Below are 22436 nucleotides of genomic sequence, written 5' to 3' on the forward strand. Positions count from 1 at the left end.
AAGAATAACATTGATTAATACACAGTGTACTATAATCTTAAAAGGATTGGGCCAGGGATTTAGCTCAGTGATTCCACCACCAGCCTCCCAAGTTCAAGGGCCTGAATTCTATCCCTAGCACAAAAAAAAAAAAAAGAATGATAAAAATGTAGAGATAAATGTATAAGACAATGAAGATAATATCAAATTATCTTTAGAAATCAGAAGATCAGACAATACAGAGCATTTAAGCACCACACCTATAGATTGAGCATGGGTTCTGAAGGTCAGTGGATATTACACTCTGTTCTGCATGTCACTGCTTAACTGGCACCCAAGGACATTCCGTTTGGCTTTCTGATGTGTAAGTGACCACCCCTTGTGGTTTCAGCTGAGAAAGGGATCCAAGTGAGTCTCCTAGATGCACAAGCTGTGAAATGTTTGTGAAAGAAGATTAAGATGGCAGAATATGAAAACCCACTCTGTGCCAATACCAAATCATGGGCAACTGAAGGTCACTGCTTCCCCCCAAAGCATTGGGGATCAGAGGACTCAATAAAAAACCTGAAGATCATTCAAGGCTCTGTAGCATCTAAAGGCAGTGCTATCATCCAGAGATTCACTACTTAAAGAACCACGCTGGTGACCTCCAGCTCCCTGGGCCTTCATTGGAGTAGACCTGTGAGAACTGCCCAGCCATGCAGGGAGCTCACTGCTCCTCCCCTTCCTCCTCCACCTTCAGTGGCCTGGGCCTTCATCAGAACAGAACAGTGAGAACCACCCTACTTCACAGGCACTTCTGCAGTATTCCACCTCGCCCACCCCCCATTCTCAGGTCTCCTACTTGTGCCAGTACCTGGATCCACACAGTAGAGACACAGGCATTCATAAAGTCCATTGTACTGAGCTCCAGAAAATAGAATGGAAGTGAACAACAGCAATAAAGACACATCAGACCTCCTTAGTTGGTAAGTTGGAGGGATCACTACCTTCCATCAGAACTCGGACTATCCTCAGGGGAAGGGCAGCTGGAACCTGCACTAGAAACTTGCAGAGTTCAACATGCAGGAGGTCAGTGAGCTCACTTGGGCCTTGCAGCCAGAAATCAGCCTGAATCTCAGGGGTCTACCATTGGCTTGCTGAGACAAATTGACTTAGTTGTGCACATTGCTCTCTACATTGTTTACTGTGTCTGCAGAGATACACCCTGAAAGAGGCTCTTCAATTTTTTTTCTTTCTTTTCCTATTTTTAATTTTTATTTTTAAATTTTTATTTCTTCCCATTCTGGGAATTCTTCTTTTTTTCTTTCTGCATTTACCCACTCAGTCACTTGCTCCCCCATGTTATTCTTCATCTCCTTTGTTGTTCCTGTTCCTGCCCTAATTTCAATTTCTTCTTTCTTTTTCTTTTCTTCCCTCTTTTTCCTTTGCTTGATGGTCATTAGTTTCAAAGGAAAGTGAGTACAATTTATAGCTTCCCTATTACTGTTAAGTTGTTCTATTATTGTCTTTGTTCTTGCATTCTGTCTTACCTTCTTGTCTCCAACAGTTTCCTAGAGGTTTTGTGATCATCCTGTGTCCTCTGGCTTCACTTGAAACCTTCTCCTACTCTTTTACCTGTCTATTCCTCTCCTCCCAACTACTTCTAAGTCCCCATCCTGAAGGGTTAAGTTGCTATATTGAAGAGTTTATTCACTATAAACATATTTTGGGCTGGTCCTAGTTTTGATTTAATTGACACAGTTAAAGGTGATAGATTAATAACTACAACAAATGGCCAGTTTCTAAGCTGTGCTTGATACTTTTCTGTTGCTAATTCTATCAATTGGGCTAAAGGTTTGTGATTGATTTAATGGGTTATCCTTTCTGATATTATGAAAATGAGAGCGTCTCTGAGTCATTACAGACTCAAAACCTAAACAGCAGCTATATCAGGACGATCAAAGTACTAACCCAGGAATTAAACCAAGGACAGCCCCAAAACAAAAATAAAAATGAGAAAACATGTAAGCAAGGCACAAAGACAGACTTCCTGTTCATCAACAGCAAATTCTAGGTAAAACACCGTGGGAAAATCTGGAAATCAACAACCATGACACCCTGAACTCATGGCACAGGATGTAACAAAACAGATGAATGAGGCTCTAGAAAAGTTCAAAACAGAAACAATTTTCCAGATAACTACAGAGATGGTGAGCACAGTGAAAGACATGATTAAAGACTCTAGAACAGAAACTGACAAAAAAATAAATAAATGAGCTCAGGACAATGATGGAAGCCAGGAAGGCCCAGAATAGGAAAGAAATGGAAACCATGAAACAGATTCTAGAAATTGAGCCACAGCAATTACACAAGAGAAATAAATTAAAACAATACAGATAGGAAAGGAAGGAGTTAAACTGTCATTATTTGCTGATGATATACTCTACATAGAAGACCCAAAAAACTCCACTAAAAGACCTCTAGACTTAATTGGCACTCAGCAGAGTAGCTGGATACAAGGTCAATACTCAAAAATCAATAGCCTTCTTGTATATAAATAACAGACTCACTGAGAGAGAAATTATGGGAACAATTCCTTTCACAATAGCATCCAAAAAATGAATTATCTAGGAATCCATCTAATGAAGGAAGCAAAAGATCTCTACACTGAAAACTACAGCATTCTTAAAAAAAGAGATAGAAGAAGATATAAGAAAATGGAAAGATATCCCCTGCTCCTGGGTAGGAAGAATCAACATAGTGAAAATGGTAATACTTCCAAAAGTGCTGTACAAATTCAATATAATCCCAATTGAAATTCCAACAGTATTGTTCAGAATTTTTTCAGTATTTCTAACTAGAGAAAATAATACAAAAATTCATTTGGAACAAGAAGACACCCAGAATAGAAAAAGCCATTCTAGGCAACAGAGACATGACAGGGGTATCACAACCCCCAATTTGAACTGTACTACAAAGACACTGTGATAAAAACAGCATGGTACTAGCAAAGAAAAAGACCCAAGTATTGATGGAATAGATTAGAAGATGCAGCAACAACACCAGACATAGTAAGCTACCTTATCTTTGACAAAGGAGCCAACCATCCTCACTGGAGGAAAGATGGTCTCTAATTTAAAAAATGGTGTTGGCAAAACTGGATTTCCACCTGCTGAAGATTAAAACTAGATGCTTATCTTTCACCATGCACTAAACTAAAATCCAAGTGGATTAAAGATCTATATATTAAAACAGAAACTCTAAACTTGTTGGAAGATAAGTTAGGCAGAACTCTTAAAGGAAAAGTCTTTATGAACAAATCCTCAGTAGCACAGGAACTAGCACAAAGAATCAACCACTGGGCTCTTATCTTATTAAAAAGATTCTGCACTGCTAAAGAAACCACCAACAGAACAAAGAGACAACCTACAATGTGGGAAAAAGTGTTTACCAGCTGCTCCTCAGACAAAGGACTATTGTCTAGAATATATAAGAAACTCAAAAACTTCAGGGCCCCCAAATACAAAGACCTAATTCAAAAGTGGGCATCTGAAATGAACAAACATTTCTCAGACAAACAAATAAATATATGAAAAAAGATTCAACATTACAGGTCATTTGAAAGATGCAGATGAAAATAACACTGAGATTCCACCTCACCCCAGAAAGAAATGAAGAAATCAACCTCCCCCAAAAAAATGTTGGCAGGGTTGTGGGGAGAATGGTGCAAGTGCAGACTTGTGCAACCACTGTGGAAATTAATATGAAGACACCTCAAAGGTCTAGGATTAGAGTTTCCACTTGACCCCGCTATTCCTCTGCTGGATATCTTTCCAAAATAATTAAAAGAATCATATCACAGTGATATATATGTATTCATCTTTATAGCGGCACAGTTTGTAATAGCTAAAACTTGGAAACAGCCCATTTGCCCATCCGTTGGAGACTGGATAAAGAAGATGTGGTTTTCTATAAAATGGAATACTACTCAGCCATAAAGAATGAGAAAGTAGAGTCATTCGTAGGAAAATAGACGCACATTGAAGCCATACTCTTAAGTAAAATAAATAGGACACACATGTGTAAATACCGAATAGTTTCTCTGGTGTGAAAAACTAAAAGTCTAAATAAGATCCAAATTGTATAACCACTAATGTGAAACAGGAAGAAAAGGGTTAAAGGTGTAGGGGACGTGGGAAGGGTAGGGAAAAGGAAATAAGGGACAAGAAAACTATGAGAAAAGTGAAAGACAAAAGTGCCTCCACATTGAGCTGCATACGCATCTGCTGTGCGATCCCCATCCCAGGGTGGTCCCTGAGCGTTCTGCTTCTGTAACCCCGCTGGCTCACATTCTGTAGATGAGGTCAAACAGCTCCAAGGCCAACTGCAGAGCCTTGTCTGAAATAGACCGGCCAAATGTACAAAGGCCACCTGCAGACAAGACAAGAGGAACAAGCCCAAGGTTACACGCTTGTTCAGCTCTATAGACGCCCTGCCTTTTGAGATTTGGGGCTCCACTCCCTTTGAGAGTGGGGTCCACATGCATAAATAAGCTTCTCCTAGTCCTCTGGATTTTCTGTCTCTGTGCCAGTTGTTCTCGTTTGGTCCAAAAAAAAGTAAAAAATAGAAACAAAGTCTTTGTAAACAGGGGAGGATAGAGGGGGTGAAGGGAGGGCAGGGGTATGGGGAAAAAATGAGAACCAAGATCTCTCATGCAAAGTTATAAGATCCCAATGATGAATGTAACTGTACTGTATACTTTAAAAGTACCAATAAACTCAATAGAAAAGAAGAAAGTATAATAATAATGTTTTAAAAAGAATCTCAAGGCCCTAAACAAGTTGAATATCAGGCCAAACTGATCTCAATGAAGATGCAATAGGTATTGCCTGTGAATAGGGAAAAAGATGAAGGATGTGAAAAACTTGAGCACAGAGCCCTGTGGTTGGCAGGAAATTTGACAAACGTGAAACTGGCTTACTGGGGCATGGATCCAATGAAGAAATTCAAATTTTAAATGCGTTCATGTTGTCCATGGACAGGGTCTGAGGAGGTTCCCAAAGCAGAAGGGGAGAACCTAAAGCCACCCTACCTATGGAATAAGTCTCAGGTTCGCTGACTGTCATCACAAAAGAAAAATTTTTAGGACATGTCAATAAGAGACATAAAGGGATCTATTAGGCATAAATTTAAAGTACACTCAAAGAAAGAGAAACAAACTAGAGTTTAGAGCTAGGAATATTTATGTGAATTAGGTGGTGGAAATTTGTGGTATTTGTGAATCTATAGGAAATTCTGCCTTGATCTTGATCTGCAGGAAAAATGATGGCCCACTCACAGAAACTTTAGTAGCCCAATTTACAGGTGAAGGGCCTGACCCCCTATTTTAAGAAGCAAGGATTATTTGTTCATTTGCTTTGATGAGTGATCTAAAAAGTTTTCACTAAAACTCTTTGAACTCTTTCTCAATCTGTTCTTTTATCATAAGATTAGATTTCTCCCCTTTATCAACTGAGCAGATTTATATATTTAAAGCATCTTTAGGAAATTTGGGATATATGGACCTAAAATAAAAGAAGCAAAAATAATCCTACTAAATACTGGTACGGGTAACACTGTGTCCTAGAGTTGCAATCTTCTTAAAAGCACAATTTCTTTAGTTATTATTTTCCTTGTCTCCTTTGTGCCTATCTTTATTTCTTCTGTCCTACTTCAGTGTCATTACAAAAAGTTGGAGACATCTTTAAGTCCTCAAATGTATGTGCTTTATAAGCAAAGCAATAGAATTTGCCAATGTTTGCTGCACATATAACATGCAGTTTCTCCACTTGATGTTGAGGAAGGAGATTAGGGTATGGCAAAGTGGCTAGAGAAGTGAGCATGACCTGCCAATTACAAAATTCCAGAATGCGATGCACAGAACATTCCCCAAAGCCCTTCACTTGGAACCAATCAGAGTACTATCTTCAGTTTACCTCATGAGAGCTCAAGTAGGTTTCTGATAGAACAGCACAGATCTGATGTCAGCCTGAGGAGTGGGAGATGCCAAATACAGACACCATTTTCCCCTTCTCCACTGTGCTGTCTTTTTCACAGCCGTCCACTCTCAACCTGTAGAGCATGCTTCTTTTCCTACTTTTAGTTGGCCTAGCCTCACTCTGCAGAGCATGTTTCTTTTCTTTTCTTACCTTTAATAAATATAAAACTCCACTACTTTTTGTGCTTGTCATGAATAATTCTTCATTTGGGACAAAAAGCATCTAGAAAGTACCTCTAGAAGGAGGCTCAAGCACCTCAAAACCCAGTAACAATGTCACCCTAATTTCCTTTTGGGACCTTCTGTATCCCACAATCGATGTGGCCTCTGAATACTGACAAAGCTGCTTTATAAAGTTCAATACAAACAAAATATGTATCTCTCACTTAAACAACCAAGATGGTAACCCAAGTATGAGGGCACACAATAATGTGCCCACAGGCTTTTTCCATTTGTTTTGTTTTGTTCTATTTTTCAATCCCTTAAGTTATTGCCCTTGTCCTCTCAGTCACAGATGACTCTCTCTAATTTTTACATGCAACTCCAAGCCGAGATTTGTATAAACTGAGGCATATATATTCCACCCTATGCCACAGATGCACCTAAGGGTTGGGTCATAATCATTCCCTGTTTTCAGAGACCTAGAGCCCATGGTATGAACTTTATCGTTTCTATCATATGCCTTGTCAAAATATTACTTAGGTATTGCTTCATAACAAATAACTCAAATTTTCACATTTAAAGTGACAAACCCTTGCTGCCTCAGTTTCTATGAGTTCAAAATCTAAAGGTCATTTAGATAATTGTCTGCAGCACTCAAGGAGAGTCCCAAACAGTAAGCCAGCCTGTCATCCCCTCTGGATGCAAAATTGGATGGTAGGAGGTCTGTCTGCAGGGAGGGTTTTAGAGGCTTTAACAAATCTGGGCCCTCCTCATGGAAGCCTTTCCACAGGGCACTCACCAGCTGGTCTCTCTCTAGTAAGAGTACAGGAGAGACAGCACCCAAGATACAATTCACAGTGTTTTTCAGTCTAATTATGCAAGAGACATCCCCTTATTTCTGCTGTATACTATTTGTTAGAAGGGAGCCACTAAATCTAGCCACATATAGGCTGAGAATTACATGAGGTGTGGGCAGAAGGTGGAAATCATTGGGGAGAAATGATAAATCGGCCTGCAACATCATAATGGTCACCAGTTACAAGTAAATGCATCACAATCATCAGTGGAGGAGAAGGGCTAGAGCTTACCTTGTAGTGTGCCTTCATTTATTTCCTCCATGAAATAGCCTAAAAACCATTTGTGACTATTTTGCTTTCAAAATATCAGGAGGCAATTATCAGGCAGAGCCCAATGTTGCCAATTTCTTTTACTATACTATAATTTCTTTCACACTGTTACAACTGCTATTTTATATGACATTCCCACGGATATTTCAAACAATGGTAAAAAAGACAATTATATCAATTTCATGTATTTTATTATTATTATTAACAATAATAACAACCAGATGAGCAAAAAGAGGTAATACATCCCTTTCCCCACTTATCTTATTTTAGTCCTCTATTATGATTTCCTTAGCTCTCACTGCAGCTTTCAAAAAGCTAGTTCAATTACTGAGGTGCTACCCATTAAATTAGAAATGATAAGTTTGCCAAAGAAATCATCTATTATTTAGAAATAAAAGCATAGGAAAAGATACCAACAACCCTCAGTGAATTTCCAGAAGTCTTAACACCTTTTCAAAGCCACTGTGAATAACAGAGTTGATGTTTTTGAAACCTAACAAATTGCTGAAAGCAGAAAAGTGACAATACTTGTAAATAGCTAGGTTTTCTTGATGATCTAATAAAAGATTGCATGTGCAAACAAAGTAACGTGTTAGCATCTATGTGCCAATTGTTCAAGCACTGGAGTCTTTATTTCTACAGCTCCTACTTAAACAAGTATAAGCCTTCTCTGCTAGTCTATCTCTTGGGGGGTAGTCAGAAGCAGTGAGAGAGTAATCAGGCAGGGTCGTGAAAAATGTTTTATTGAAATAGAGGAAAGAAAAGGAAATCCCTTTCCTTCCCACGTTTTTTCTCAGGGTGCTCAGACTGTCCCTTATCAAACACATTGTCTCATTTAATCTAAGCTTAAATGTCATCTCCCCAAGGAGACTTCCCGGACCACCCTCTCTGACAGATCTCTATTATCCTGTCCCTATTGTTTATGCCACACGTGCTACTCACTTCCTTTGTAGTACTTTATTTTTAATTTTACAGTTCTTTTCTTTCCTTGCATGTATACTTCCCTGTGTTGTCAGCTGCATGACGGCAGAGGCCCAAATCACAGCATGAAGCTATTACAGAAGGGCTCAGCACATAGCTTCCAGGTCCAGGAAGCTTGGCTTCCAGTCCTGAGGATGTCAGTCACTCAGTGTGTAACCTGGACAAATCTGTAGCCTTTCTTTGGGCCTTACTTTGTCCGTGTATAAAATATTAAAGTATGACAGTAAATATTTAGTATTAATTACCATTGATGCCGAGTATGAATACTCAATAAATGAATGCAAGTTTATGCATAAACTCAACACTCACAATAGTTCCACCAAAGAGATGCCATTGTTGCTAAATTCATGAAGAAATGGCCCAAATCTCAGAACCGGACCAGGATAATACAATAGTTAGCAGTTCTGATAGTCTAACAACATATGTATAACTCCAAGGTACCTGCATTTCCTGGCTTTAACTATATAGTTTTGTATTGTACTTGATGTTAGCTTTATTTTTATTATTTGAAAGCCTTTAGTGAATTAATCCCAGCCTTAGATCAACTACAACTGGGGTGTTAAAGGAAAACACACCAGAAGCTGGGACTTGTATGTTTTAAGGACTTGGCTATTTCCTTTCCATATTTTCTGCTAATTCTCACAAGATCCTGCCAATAGGTGCTAATATCTTCATTTTACAGAAGTACTGTGGCAAGACTGAATAACTGCACTCCTTAACAACTCTGCAGCAGGCTTCTAGACTCTAGTGTTCCATGAAAGAGACTCAAGAGTCAAATCCCTGTGCCTCTGAATTCTGGCCCATTGCCTTAGCAGCCAATGTGAGTTATTTAAAATCTTTTATTTAGTTGGAAAGGTGGAAAAGCTGTCCGGTAGCTAACTACCTCCATGAATTCTTGTATAATTTCAACAAAGACTGTGTGTGGGAAGTGACTACCATTCTCCCTTATAATGTGCTCAATCTCAAAAGATGCTAAATGGTGCTATAGTGGCAGGTGGTAGTGAGAGATGATGATGATGATGATATTTCCATTGAGTAAGCAATGGCTGTTGAAGGATGTGCTGCCCAGACAGAAGAACGTTGGCAAGCAGACATTCTTGCATGTGAAATAGCCTGTGCAGGCATGGAACAGTATGCCATGTTTCAACAACATGGCTGAAAGAGAGTTGAGAACTTAGGTGAGGAGGAAAAGCCCAAGAAATTGGAATTCTTGTGAAAAGAGGGAGACGTGGGCATATTGCATTTGAATATGCTATCCTGGGGCACTGAGCTCCAAGGGCAGAACCAGAAGTGACAATATTGAAGAGTTGGGTATGATCCCTGGTAAACATCTAATTGCAGTTGGGTTTGCAAACAATGAGAATATATGTAATTGAAAGTTCTGGGAAGTAGACTTGACTATAGTCTGAGGAGACCTAGAAAGCAAGAAGGCTGTGATTCCATGTGTGTAGCCATGACGGGGTAGATGGGTCAGCCATTAATAGAGAAGAGACATTCAGATAAAAAACAAGTGCCTACAGTAGATGAGGCCCTGGGTTCAATCTCTAACATTTAAAAAAATAACAGGCTTCAGAGAGAGGGAGAGAGAAAATGAAAATTTTTATCAATGAATCAAAACCCTCAGAGGTCAAACTTACCAGACATCTAAATCCCGTAAGACAAAAGATCAAAACTAAATATACTTATCCCTTCTTGTTTTTACCAAAACAGTTTGATTCTTTATTCTTCCCAACATCACACATTGTTCATCCTGTCCCCCAGTTCCTGAACACAATGTGGCTTCAGCATCATGGCTGGATTTAGTTCTGAAATAGATGCTGTCTCTCTGAGCATAAGAGAAAGGAACCCGGCTCATGTTGACAGTCATGGTGTAAGAAAATTATGTATTCTTTTTTTTTTTCCTCATTGAGTTTATTGGTACACTTTAGGTATACAGTACAATTACATTCATCATTGGGATCTTGCATCTTTACATGACAGGTCTTGGTTCTCATTTTTTCCCCTTGTCCCTGCCCTCCCTTCACCCCCTCCTCCCCTGAAAATTCTGTACTCTTAAAGAAAAGAATAACATTTAGCACGAAGTAAGGCACCTCCCACTCTCATATATATAGGTACACTTAGTTGAAACCATGAGACCTACCTGTCTCTCAATTCAGGTTGTTCTTATTCTCCCTTATTAGACTCCATTTTAATTTACAGAGTGAATATGCTAGATTTATTTAACTTAAATATGTAATATGCTCCTCTATTACCTGGTTCCTAGTCTCTGCCGTATCTTCAGGGCCCAGTTCATGAAACAGTTCTCCCATGGCCAGTTTTTGGAGTGCACAGCAGCTAGTGGCTGCTTTCCATAGCTACCCTCTCTGTGGAAGGCTTTGTAATAAACTGCCTCCTCTGAGACCTCTCTCACCAACAGCTTTTCCTTCAGTAGGCTTTCCACAAGTTCCAGAAGGTGGATTCCCAGCAACTTCCACTAGAGCTAAACCACAGCAACTGTCTGCCACTCAGAGACTGAAAGCCATCCTTTATTTAGTAAGCACTTAATCTACACCTTAGGAACAGGAAGAGAGGGCCTTTTCTTGAGGAACTAACCTCATCCCTAGGGGTGGTGATGCTACATATTTCTGCCAGTCCTGTATTCTTTAGAGTTCTTTTACTTCTGGCTATTCAATTGCTTATAATTTTAATTATCTATTATGATTAATAATTCTTTACATTATGCTTTCTGTGTTAATATCTCCTTCTCTTGGTAAGACCCTGGGACAGCCCTAAAATCAGACACTTCAAGGGGACTTCCCTTAGTTCAGCTAAGGTATGTCCCTTTAAGACTTACAGTAAAGAAAAATTTTTAAGGTGTTATAGTTTCTCTTCTCAACAGATCACTTTGTCTGAAACAAATTAATATTATTGCTAGCATACTCCCTTATGATACAAGATGAATAATCTCAATTCATTTAACCTTTCCTCATGTGCTCTTATTGGAATCATTCAGCACTTTCCATTGGTCTATGGGGATCTCTTGAATGTGACAAGGGGATACTTGATCTCAGACAGACTTCCAGGCATGCTGCTGTGCACTTCTGTTATAACAATTACATTTTCACAATTATCAGAAGTGAGAAACATGCTGATACAAAGGTAAAATTATTTAATAGGTAGGAAAAGTACTTCTTATATTCCTTTATTAAAAATGAAGTGTAAAGAGAGACCACAAAATGTTAAGCAACCTAATCAAACATAGAAAAGAAGCTGCTAATGCCTAAATAATAAAACAGAAACAGAATTGTAAGACAGGGGTCTATGGAGATTTTAAATCTAAACTCTTATTGTTTTATGAGATTTATAGTTGCCTTTGAAATTATCTGATGGACTCTGAAGTACATGTTAACCCATTATTTGAATTAGTCTTGCTTTTCTTTTTTCTTTTGAAACAGGCCTAGAGAATTCTTTAATACATCGAGGTCATTTTCTGTGGCAAGAGCAATAGAATTCTGCAGCCAATGTAAGTTGATTCAGCAGCTGTAATAAAATGAAGCCATCTGCAGCCTTACATTTAGTATGCAAATGAGAGAAAGCAACGGAGTAGCATTAGATGCAAGATCTTAAATTCTGCACGTCTTCCTTGCTTTCTGTCTACCTCTGGTAACATTTGATGCACTCCTTCCTACATCAAATGCATAGTTACTGAGCATCTGAGGGTACAAACACAAACCAGAATGATACAGGAAATTTGCTCTGACCATTTGACTTTTATTCTTTAGCCTACTGTTTGTTCCCTTTTAGGTTTAGTTGCTTCACCGTAAATCCAAAGTCAGCCAGCTGTTTACTTTCTCCAGCCACCCTAGCTGCTAAGCACTGTGACTCTCTCAGGGTTTTGACTGTCCTCTAGCCCCGACACTATTCCTCTCCTACCAGCTCACGGAGACCCTCATTCTACTTGAAGGAAGCCTGAGGGCACACAACATTAAACTCTTCAACTTTGTTTCTTTCTTCGCCAGCATTTATGCTGATTTGTCTCCTTCATTCCCTCAGCCTCCTCTCATATTAATATCACCTATATGAGAGAATTCTCCTCATATTTTTCAAATTCTTAGAAGAATTTTTAATACCTTTCAGATGCTTTGTAGTATCTCTGTGCTTTCTCCCAATGTCAGCCCTAAGCAGGTGTCTTGGGCACTATATAAATATGTTCACTGACAACATCTTGTATCGGTCAATGATCTGAGAGCCAAATAGCAGCATCTTCACATAGTGGGCAACTCGTCAAACATCCAGAAAAACCAGAAGTGTGGCTCTGAAGCTGTGTACCTGAGGATAGCGCCCAACAGCAGCACAGGAGCTGCTCAGTGGAAGCTTCCATTTAACTTCCAACTGGCTTCTGGGGAGCATGACACTGAGGACTGGGAACGGAGCTCATGCTGCATCCAAAGAGACAGATATGGCTGTACGGCCACGAGAGGTTTTTTTAAAACCCCTCTTGTTACTCAATTCCAAATCCAAGGATAGTACAGGTATCTCTGAATAGTGGAAATGGTGTCACAAACCTGTACTCTGGCTTCAAGGGATCCTCTTATTACGAGTTCCTGAATGGAAGTCTAGGAAAGTAAAAAGTTACAATGTGCAACACTGTCAAAGTGCAGAAGGCATACAGAGGAGCTGGGCTGCCAAAGATACTCCTTTTATCCCTCTTCTAATATGAAACAGATATATTTTATTCCTGTTTTTAAATAGCTTCATAGATCCCCTACCACCTAAGGATGAGTGAAACTTGCTAAAATGGCATATAAGCCTTTTGCAAGTTGTGAATTAGGCTTGATCATGCTAACTTCATTGGCTTTGGAGCCACCCAGGGGACAAGTGGGGCAAACTTCTGGATGTGCCTGTGTGGGTCATGGAGATGTGACCTTGTGTATTTTATCTAGTCCTTCACCCCTTCCTCTATAGTGATGTTCTGCTGCTCTACTTCCGAGCCACTATAAGGAAGCAGCTTTGCTTTACCACTTTCCACTCTAGTATTCCTTCCTTGAAGATGGCCAACCATGGACTGAATCTCCTGAAATCACTCTTCTCCTCCTTTCACTTGTAGGTATCAGGTTTTGTGTCCCATTGATGGGAAAGAAGACTAATACAATTGCCAATTTAAAATATTAGCAATTTTATATAAGACACTAAATGTCCAGCTTCCACTGAAAAACCGGAACTTTTGCAAACTTTGGCCCATGGAGTTTTATAACACTAAGAAATTAGAGCTGAGCAATGGCTGCTCCTTTAAGTCGACCCAGATCCCACCCTTGCCTATTGCCTCCTATACTTACCTGCTTCAATGTTTTTCATTAACTACCTTCTACATTATGCATTTGCATTTCCAATGCATGACTTAAAAGTATTTTAAAGGAATTACATGCGGAATCTAGAGTTTAGATAAATATGCAAATAAATGTAAGAAATACTAGGATTTTTCACCGCTTCATAGAAAGAGGTTCTGCCTGTCTGTGAATGAAACAAAAGAATAATGTTTGGATCCAAGAGCAGCAAGAATGCAGCCCATACTTGTGGCCACAATGCTGAGGAGATTCCATGAAGCCCCTAAAAATAAAAATATGGTTGTGATTCTATAGTTAAGAAGCACTCAGAATACAATCAAAGCCTCTGTGCCCCAAGAGTCCTTAGAACCATCAGACACTGGAGCTGCTGGAGCTGTCAGGAAAGACACAGATACTTCTCAGAAACATATCGTAACCAGATCATATCCCAAAATGAGTATCTTAACTCTAGAGAAGGGAAGAATTCCCAAGGACTCTGATAGGTTTCCACCATCCTCATAGAAAGGGAAAACATATACAGAATTGTAGAAAAACAAAATGTAATGATATATGCTTATCTGAGTTGTGAACAGTTACAAAATCTTCACAGGAGATCCCAGAAAGGAAATGGCTTTGTACACAGGACACAGAAACAGGAGTTTTGTTTGCTCCAAGGAGTGTCAGGGGTTCATTTGAGCTGTGTCCCAGAAGGGAGATGGGTGTGAAGGTTAAGATGAAGGGTCCACTTGCTTAGCTTAGGGGCTGTCATGGGATTAGTAAACCATGCTTCTGGGTGCGACTGAGTGGGCTATGGACACTTGACCAGGAGTCTGTATCTAGTCCCTTACCCCCTTTTCTGTGGCATTGTTCTCCTTCTGTGCTCTGGGTCATCCTGAGGTGAGAAGATTTCCTTTACAAAACTGACCACAGATTGAATCTTCTGATGGTAAGCCACATAAATCTCTCCTACTTTAAGTTGTGGGTGTTGGGTTTTGAGTTCCAGCTGACCAATACAATGGAGCAGGGCCTAAGTAGAAAATAGGTTGAAGAGGCAGACAAAATACCAATCAGGGAAAACAGAAAAGAAAATGAAGCTTACTTCCAGGCAGAAAAAATGACTGAACAGAAACCTATATGCTCAACAAGTTGGAGGAGGTAGAGAAGAAATATGAATTCAATTTTAGACATGGTAACTTTGAGATATTTCTGGGATATTCAGTGACTACGTCTGCAAGCAAATGAATAAATTAGTCAGGGACTCAAGAGAATTTAGGGTATTACCAGCCCATGCAAGGTGGTTAAAGCCATGGGAGTAGATGGAATAATTCCAACACTATGCCAAGTGAGAAAGATGTTGAGAAACCTATATTGGAGGGAAATTTACATGGTGGTCAGAGAAAGAGGTACCTGCAAAACAGATCAAGAGGGAACTTCTAAAGAAGGAATCATCATAGAAAACTAGGGAAAGGAGGTTTACAAGGAGTGAGAGAAATGTTCAGAGGCAGAGGAAAGATCAAATAAGTTTTAAAATATACATATATAGAATTTGATGGCGGAAATGCATGGATTTCATAGCCAGATCAATTTCCGTGGATGGTGAGACACAAAATGTTGTTATGCCCTGAGAAGTGATCAGGCAGGGAGGAAATGGAGACCTGCACATATCTAACACCAAAGACATTTAGCTATTAAAGAAATACATGGAGCTGTAGATGGAGAAGTTTGGGAGTTAGAGAAGAGTGATTTTGAAATATAGAAGAGAATTGAGAATGTTCAAAGGATTAAAAGTTTATAAAAAGAGGATGTTTTTCTTTAATTGTGTTAATCAAATATTAAGATAGGACATATGTGCTAACTCTTTTTATCTTATTGAGTTTATTGGTACTTTTTAAGTATACAGTACACTTACATTCATCACTGGGATACTGTACCTTTACAGAAGGCTAAAGGCGTAGGAGAAGTGGGAAAGATAGGGAAAAGAAAATAAGGGACAAGAAAGGATATGAGAAGAGGAAAAAATGGAAACAAAGTCTTTGTAAATAGGGGAGAGTGGAAAGGGTGAAGGGAGGGCAGGGTGAAGGGGGTTATGGGGGAAAATGAGAACCAAGATCTGTCATGTAACTCTTTTTAAAGTACTTTATCTTCATTAACTTATTTTATTGCCATAACAAGGCTGCAAAATAAATACTATTGATGTCCCAATTTTCAGGGAAACTGGAGGAATAGGGAAATAAAGAGTTGTCCAAGGTCACATGGTAATAAGCAATATCTCTGGGGTCAGTACCAGGCAAGGTCTCCAGGGCTTTTTCTCTTCATGAGGCTGACCAGGCTCAACACTGGGAAGGCAGGAAGCACTGAAATCCAGGGTGCAGGCAAGAGATAAACATTAGGAAGACACACACCTCCCCCTATACAATAAAAAGTAAATATCGGGAAGGAAAAAAGCAGGGTAGGATAATAAGGAGCTTTTTATCTAGTGACTTCTGTTTTTCTCTAACAGGGCAGCACTGTTCACCATGACCAAGGAAGAGGTAGAAGAGGCATGAACTGGGGAGAACAGAAGCTGTTTAGACACTGTGAACCACAGGGAGACGGCTGGCTAGAGAAACACACACTGCTGGCTAGCTATGTTGAGAAACCAGTTAAGGTAGGTAAATGCAAGTTTATGAGGACTAAAATCAAGGCAGGCTTCACAGTCTGAAGAGCCAAATGCAAAATAAAAATATGAGGCTCCTTGTTCAGAAAACAGGGGAAAAGGACTACTAAAGATAGTAAAATAAATAACTTTTTCCTTTTTCTTTGGGGTAGGACAGAAGAGATAAAGATAAGTAGAAAGGAGACAAGGAGAATTGTAATTTTAAAACTGTACTGTTGAGAAGACTGCAACCTCAGAGCACAAATCCATTTGTGCAAGGATATCCATATTTGTGGTACATGTCATTACTCCCTGGGCTCATTTGTACTCCTGAGCCTGGCTTATGCTATGAACTAAGACAAGGGATGATTTGTAACAGAGGCCTAGAGGCAGAATCTGCAAATACCCAATAAGTAACTAAAAGCAAAATAAAGCTTGAGCTTCACTCTGTATTTTTGGGGTACTTGTTTTTGGTAACAGTGATCAAACTCGTGTCCTTGTGCTAACTAGGCAGGCAGAACCACTGAGCTAAATCCCTAGCCCTAGTTTTTGGTACTTTAAAACTTTGGATATAGGTATTTAGGAAAGACTGGCAAGAGAAGGACTTTTAGTTCTAAATTTACCTAGCGTGTCTCATACCTCTTCAAGACAGAACCCAGAGTTACTAAAAAAGTTCAGGAGTTACAGGGATATAGCCTTACTAGCTTTTACAACACCCAGTTCTAGATTTCTTGGAGCAACACCTAAGAAGTCTTCAGCCATCGTCCTAAAACCTGAAGTCACCTTGAATTTCTGTAGAGCTCTCCAGAGCTGAGAAACCAGAAGTGAAACAATGACCAAAGCCGACCCCAGCCCAACATAGCACCCCACGAAACGGGTCCCTTCTCATTGTTAATGAGCCATTCTGAACTTCCTTATCAGAGTGCCCCCAAGCAGTTACTCTAACTAAATCTGATCTTGTTCTCCCTTACTATTTATTTCTGACTAATCAATCCATCTCTGCCTCAAACTGAGTATACTGCAATTCTTTTTCTGTGATAGAAGTCATGAGCCTACTACCACTCCAGAGGGGAAGATGGGTTAAAGTCTCAATCTCCTCTTTTGTGGGGCTTCCTCTGATCCTATCCAGTGATACTTCAGAGTTTCTCTTTTGACTTGTGGTAGGATCTTTTTTTTCTATCTAACATCAACCTTTCTGGGGCATTATTATAGACAACTAAGGTAAAAAATACAGAGAGTTGGATAGGACTAGGTCCTTGAGGGAGTCAGTGCAGAAGAAGAGAACACATTACAACTGTGGCTGGAGGCTCATCTGTCAAAGGTCAGGCCTCAAGATAAAGACGGAATGACCAGGCCTACATGCCTCCCCAAGGGATGAGCAATAAATTGAAGATTGTACTATAAATGGTATCATCTAGTCCAATAAAGTCTAGATAGACATCAGTCACCCAGGTGGGTGACCAGGACCGCCTGATCCATCCATTCCTAAAGAAGTCCTTGTTCTTTTCATCTACACTTGCTATGTGACCTACTTCCACACTAGATCAATATTACCTAAGCAACTATATGCTTGTAATTTTTTTGATTGATCACGGTTTTGATCCACATTGTACCCACCTCGTGATTTTGCTCTATAAAACTTTGAGAAGTGGTCTCCTTAGCAACCCACTTTCAGGTCCCTTCATGTCTCTCAGGAGCTATATTTCTTAATAATTTTTCCTACTCTTAACCTCCACTGGTCTTTGGAATTTATTCTTTAATTTTGGAGAATACAAACTAAGAATAGCTGACATCTAGTAGGTTGGGAGTTATATTATTTCCCCTATTTCAGCATGGGGATACCTTGGGTGAGTAGGGAAACTCACAGGGCCCAAGAAATTTGCCACATGATTTCATGTTTGAACAGTATGAGCCACCAAGTATTTTAGCCTCAGGACCAACATCCCTTCCCACATACCCATTCCAACCAAGGGTAGATAGGCAGCCTCTGAGTGACTGACCCTCCACTCTGGTGAGCTCTCTTACCTGATGGTAGGTGGGGAAGAGCCTCTCCACCCTAATCACTAGCAAATGCTATCAACCCTGCACCAGGATAGTCACTACCACACCCACCCTGAGATGTGGTTTGCATGGGATCTCTGGAGACAGAGCTAAGGGCTGGGAGAGGCAAGTAGCCACATAGGGTGGGAAGGGATGGGAGGAAGGAGCTGGGAGTAGGCTACCTAGAGCCCATGCTACAGTCAGAGAAGTGGTGAGCCCGGGACCTGCTCAGCTTACAAGCTCTAGGCAAAACAGTCAGTTTAGAATATTTCCATTGCTTAGGGTTTTTGTTTATGTTTTTCATTTTGTTTTGATTTTTTTTTCCTTGATACTGGAGATTGAACCTAGGATTTTGCACTGGGCTACATCCTTAACTTTTTTTTTTTTTTTTTTACATTTGAGGCAGGTTCCTACCAAGTCACTAAGTAATCCAGTCTGGGCTCAAACTTGTGATCCTCCTTCCTCAGCCTCCCACACCTGGCTTCATTGTTTTGTTTTTAACATGAATAATTTGAAGAGGCAAGGGAAGAGAAAGGGGGCATATATACTTACTAATGCACATAATTATTTCTGGAAGAACATGATTTCTATAATAAAGTGACTTTTATAGCATTAATAAAGATAAAAAGTCAGTTTTCATTTATATATTGTGTCATTTGTGTTCTTATTGTTCTACACACATTTAAAACAAGCCACTAAAAAAAGAAAAGAACTAAGCAGCAGATAAAATATTAGAGCTAAGGCATAGAGGAGGCTATTCATAGGAGGGAAAATAGTTGTTCATGTTTCCCACCAAAGATGAAAGATCGGGATAAAGAGAAGTTAGCATCTAGGTGAATGGAAGGCTGGATTCAAAACAGTGTACTTAGGACACTGAGGGAAAGAACCTGGAGAAAGAGGTGACCTAAATCATCTGAAACTATAGAAAGGATGTTGGCCAAGCAAAGTTGAAATTATAGTTCGTGTGGAAAACCCTGTCTCCTCATGTTTTCAGTGAAGGAAGTGGTAAGGTCAGTTTCAGAGCAGGAGTAGAAGAAGAGTTATCTATGAGCAAACATTGAAAGAAATACATCAAATAGTTAATATTGGGGGATTTGAGTGATATTTTAATTACTTCTTGCACCATTATCTATTTTCCTAAATTCTTTGTAGCTTTAAAAAATCAAAATATAATTGTCTCTGTTTATCCATGCTTTCATTCTCCAAAGTTGCAGCCACCTATGGTCAACCACAATCTAAAAAAATATTAAATGGAAAATTATAGAAATAAGCAAGTCATAAGTTATAAACTGTGTACTGTTCTGAATAATATGATGAAGATGTCATTATCCTGCCACATCCCATCTGGGATGTGGATCATCCCTTTCTCCAGAGTATCCACATCATATACACTACCCATTCATTCATTATTCACAGTGTTCATCTCAAATGTCATGTTTTGTGTCCAAATAACTGTTATTTTATTTAATTATATCCCCCAAAGCACAAAAGAAGTAAGGCAAAGGAGGCACCAGAACATAAAACATTGAGGGACAGATTCATTCTGCTACCACATGGCAATGCTGCAGAGCACTTAGGATAAAACATAATCAATACAAGCTTTAGCTTATATACTATCAGTGCTTGTAGGCATCCATGGAGGAATTGGAGCATAACTCCCACTAATAAGGGGGGAGCCCCTGCAGTTTTTTCCCAAACAATGGGTCAAGTATATTAGAAATGTAAAAGTGATTACATTGCTCTGACTTAAGACACTCACATCACATCCAACGCTGTCAATTTATCCCAGAAGAAATGATTGTGGAAGCCACAAGCCAGGTGAAGGGTGCACAGTAGCTGCCTAGTCTGCTTTTTCTCTGGAAACTACTAGACTCTAGGCAGAGAATCTTCCAGAGAACAAAATCATGGACTAAGGATATAACTCAGTGGTACAATATTTGTGTGACATGCATGAGGCCTTAGGTTCCGTTCTAAGAATGAAACAAACAAAAAAAAAAAGAAAGAAAGAAAGAGATGGGGTGGGAGAGAGGAAGAATAGGAAGAGAGGGAAAGGAAGAGGAGAGGCAAAGAAAGGAGAAGGAGTAGGGTGAGGAGAAGCAAGGCAAGGCGAGAAAAAAAGAAGAAAAAGAAGTGTTTGTTTTCTGGCAGGCATTAGGACAGACTCAACAATTCCTGCTCACAGCAGAGCAGCCTCTGAGAAGAGTAGCTTCCAGATTCTCCTGCTCCAGCCAAACATCTCCCACCTCCCCAGCTAAAGCATTCAGCTTACCCAGGCCCTAGGGCTCCTTTCACTAGAAGGGATTCCAGACTTCAGAAACAAGCAACTAGGCATTTAACAACACATTTGTTGTTAAGTCCCTTCCTTATCGCACTCATGTTTAGTCACTCCTTTGTCCAGCATCTTCCCATAAATAGACACACAGATTCAGGCCATAGCAGGAGGCTTGTGAGTTCTGGGAGTTGGGAGCTATTGGGTTTCTAAGCAGAATAATCAGGGAAGAGAGAAAGGTAAAGTTTGAGCAAAGAAGGAGAGGAAGCAAATCTCGTGACTGGAAAGAGTAGACAGAACAACTGGCATGAAGTCTGAAAAGCAAGAGGACATCTTAAATTTCTGAGACCTGCCATAGGTCAATATACAAGAGCAGAATAAAACAGGATGTGTGAAGAGACACACCAGAAGCCCAACCCAAAATAGCGTGCTACCTAATTGGAGAGAGTACAATCATGAAACCAGACAAACAATTTGTATAGTCTCAGGGACTATTTGCAGCCCTTCTGAGACATTTATTTTCTGGATTTTTTTCTAGTGCAGCCTTTGCTGCTTAGATCATACCCCCAAATAACTTTTTCTCATGTTAGTGAAATAACTTATGTTGTGATCAGCTAGTCACCTGAGGAGGATGGAGTCTCAGACCCTAACTAACATAATTTTTCTAATTCCTGCCTCAAGTAGCTACCTGTGAAGTCCCTATCTCCTCCAACAGTGAATACTTCAAATTTACTTTTCTCCAGTTTAACCACAAAACCAACTTTCACTCTCAGGCAATTTTGATAAACCGAACCCATCACTGTTTGCACTGTGAAGAAAATTCCTCTTAATAAGGCAAGCTTCTAGAACACTTCCAAATAGATTTGATTTACAATATTCGATATAACAAAGGAATTATTGTCAAGGAAGAAACTTCTGATCCCACACTCTCAGAAGATTCTGTCAAATTTTACAATCTCTTTGAAACATTAGCAAAGGATTGAAAAGTGAAAAGACCACTGTAGTATCAAGTCTTCTCATGCTTCCTCTGTGGAATCTTAAAACAGATATGGGAAGATTTGAGCCGTTGTGTTTCACTCAAAATTGGCATTGAAAAATTAGCAGCTAAGCAATTTAAACAAAAAAATAGCTTAAAATTATAGGCTGTTCCAAAATTGATTGAATTTATAGAAAAATGTATATCTTTTTATTACCTCTGAACTCAAGGAAACTGAACTAAATGAATGCCTATATTGAACCAAGAATAGCTGTCTATTTAAACTTATGAAATAGTGCTGACTTTTCGTGGCTCTTAAGTAAAAATTCATTTCCCTCACTCTTAAGCCTAAATCACATTCAATTCTCTGTTACTGTATGGAATGATTGTGACTTGAAGACTTTTATAAGCTACCTTTTGCTGATGACCTATATGCTTTAAAAAGATGAGCTGCCTTCTCCCTAAGAGAATTGGCAGTGGGGTTAATGCAGCTTATTTGAAGGGCTGCTAACTCCCCATACCTATCCAGGTTAGCTTAATACAGGGCATAGGTATAAGCACTTTTCTTAGAACCTTTGAAGTAGGTGAGGCTTTAAAGATCATCCAGTACAATGTCCCCTTTGCTTCATGAATTTCATATACTTCCAAATGAATAATTCTTTTCCCAAATGTACAAAACGTACAAAATATAACCTTGGAAAATCAGAAGTGCATGATTGGTACTTAGAAATAGCAAGCATCTTCTACATTAGCACCCACTAATGTTGAAAAGGAACACCAGGTGGAAAGAAAAGTAATTTTGCTACATTTTTAAAGATATTGTCATAATTGCTTGTTAAAATTTAAATACTCCATTTTTACCCAAGCTAAACCAATACTTACTACATAAACACTGAATATGTATATGTATGTATAAGTATCATATATCCATATATATATATATAT

The 22436-nt window shown here is 39.3% G+C and overlaps 1 long non-coding RNA gene across 1 annotated transcript in view; it reads right to left on the reverse strand.

Moving 5' to 3' along the window:
* The window catches only part of LOC117284457, a 37029-nt gene extending 26227 nt beyond the window's left edge, over positions 1–10802 (reverse strand). The window contains exon 1 of the long non-coding RNA XR_004515553.1: positions 10521–10802. This is a non-coding gene — a long non-coding RNA (uncharacterized LOC117284457). The remainder of the gene's footprint in view (positions 1–10520) is intronic.
* Between the last annotated feature and the right edge of the window lie 11634 nt (positions 10803–22436).

This window comes from Fukomys damarensis, unplaced genomic scaffold, assembly GCF_012274545.1.
Source record: "Fukomys damarensis isolate Sample0158 unplaced genomic scaffold, DMR_v1.0_HiC HiC_scaffold_5, whole genome shotgun sequence".
Classification (NCBI taxonomy): domain Eukaryota; kingdom Metazoa; phylum Chordata; class Mammalia; order Rodentia; family Bathyergidae; genus Fukomys; species Fukomys damarensis.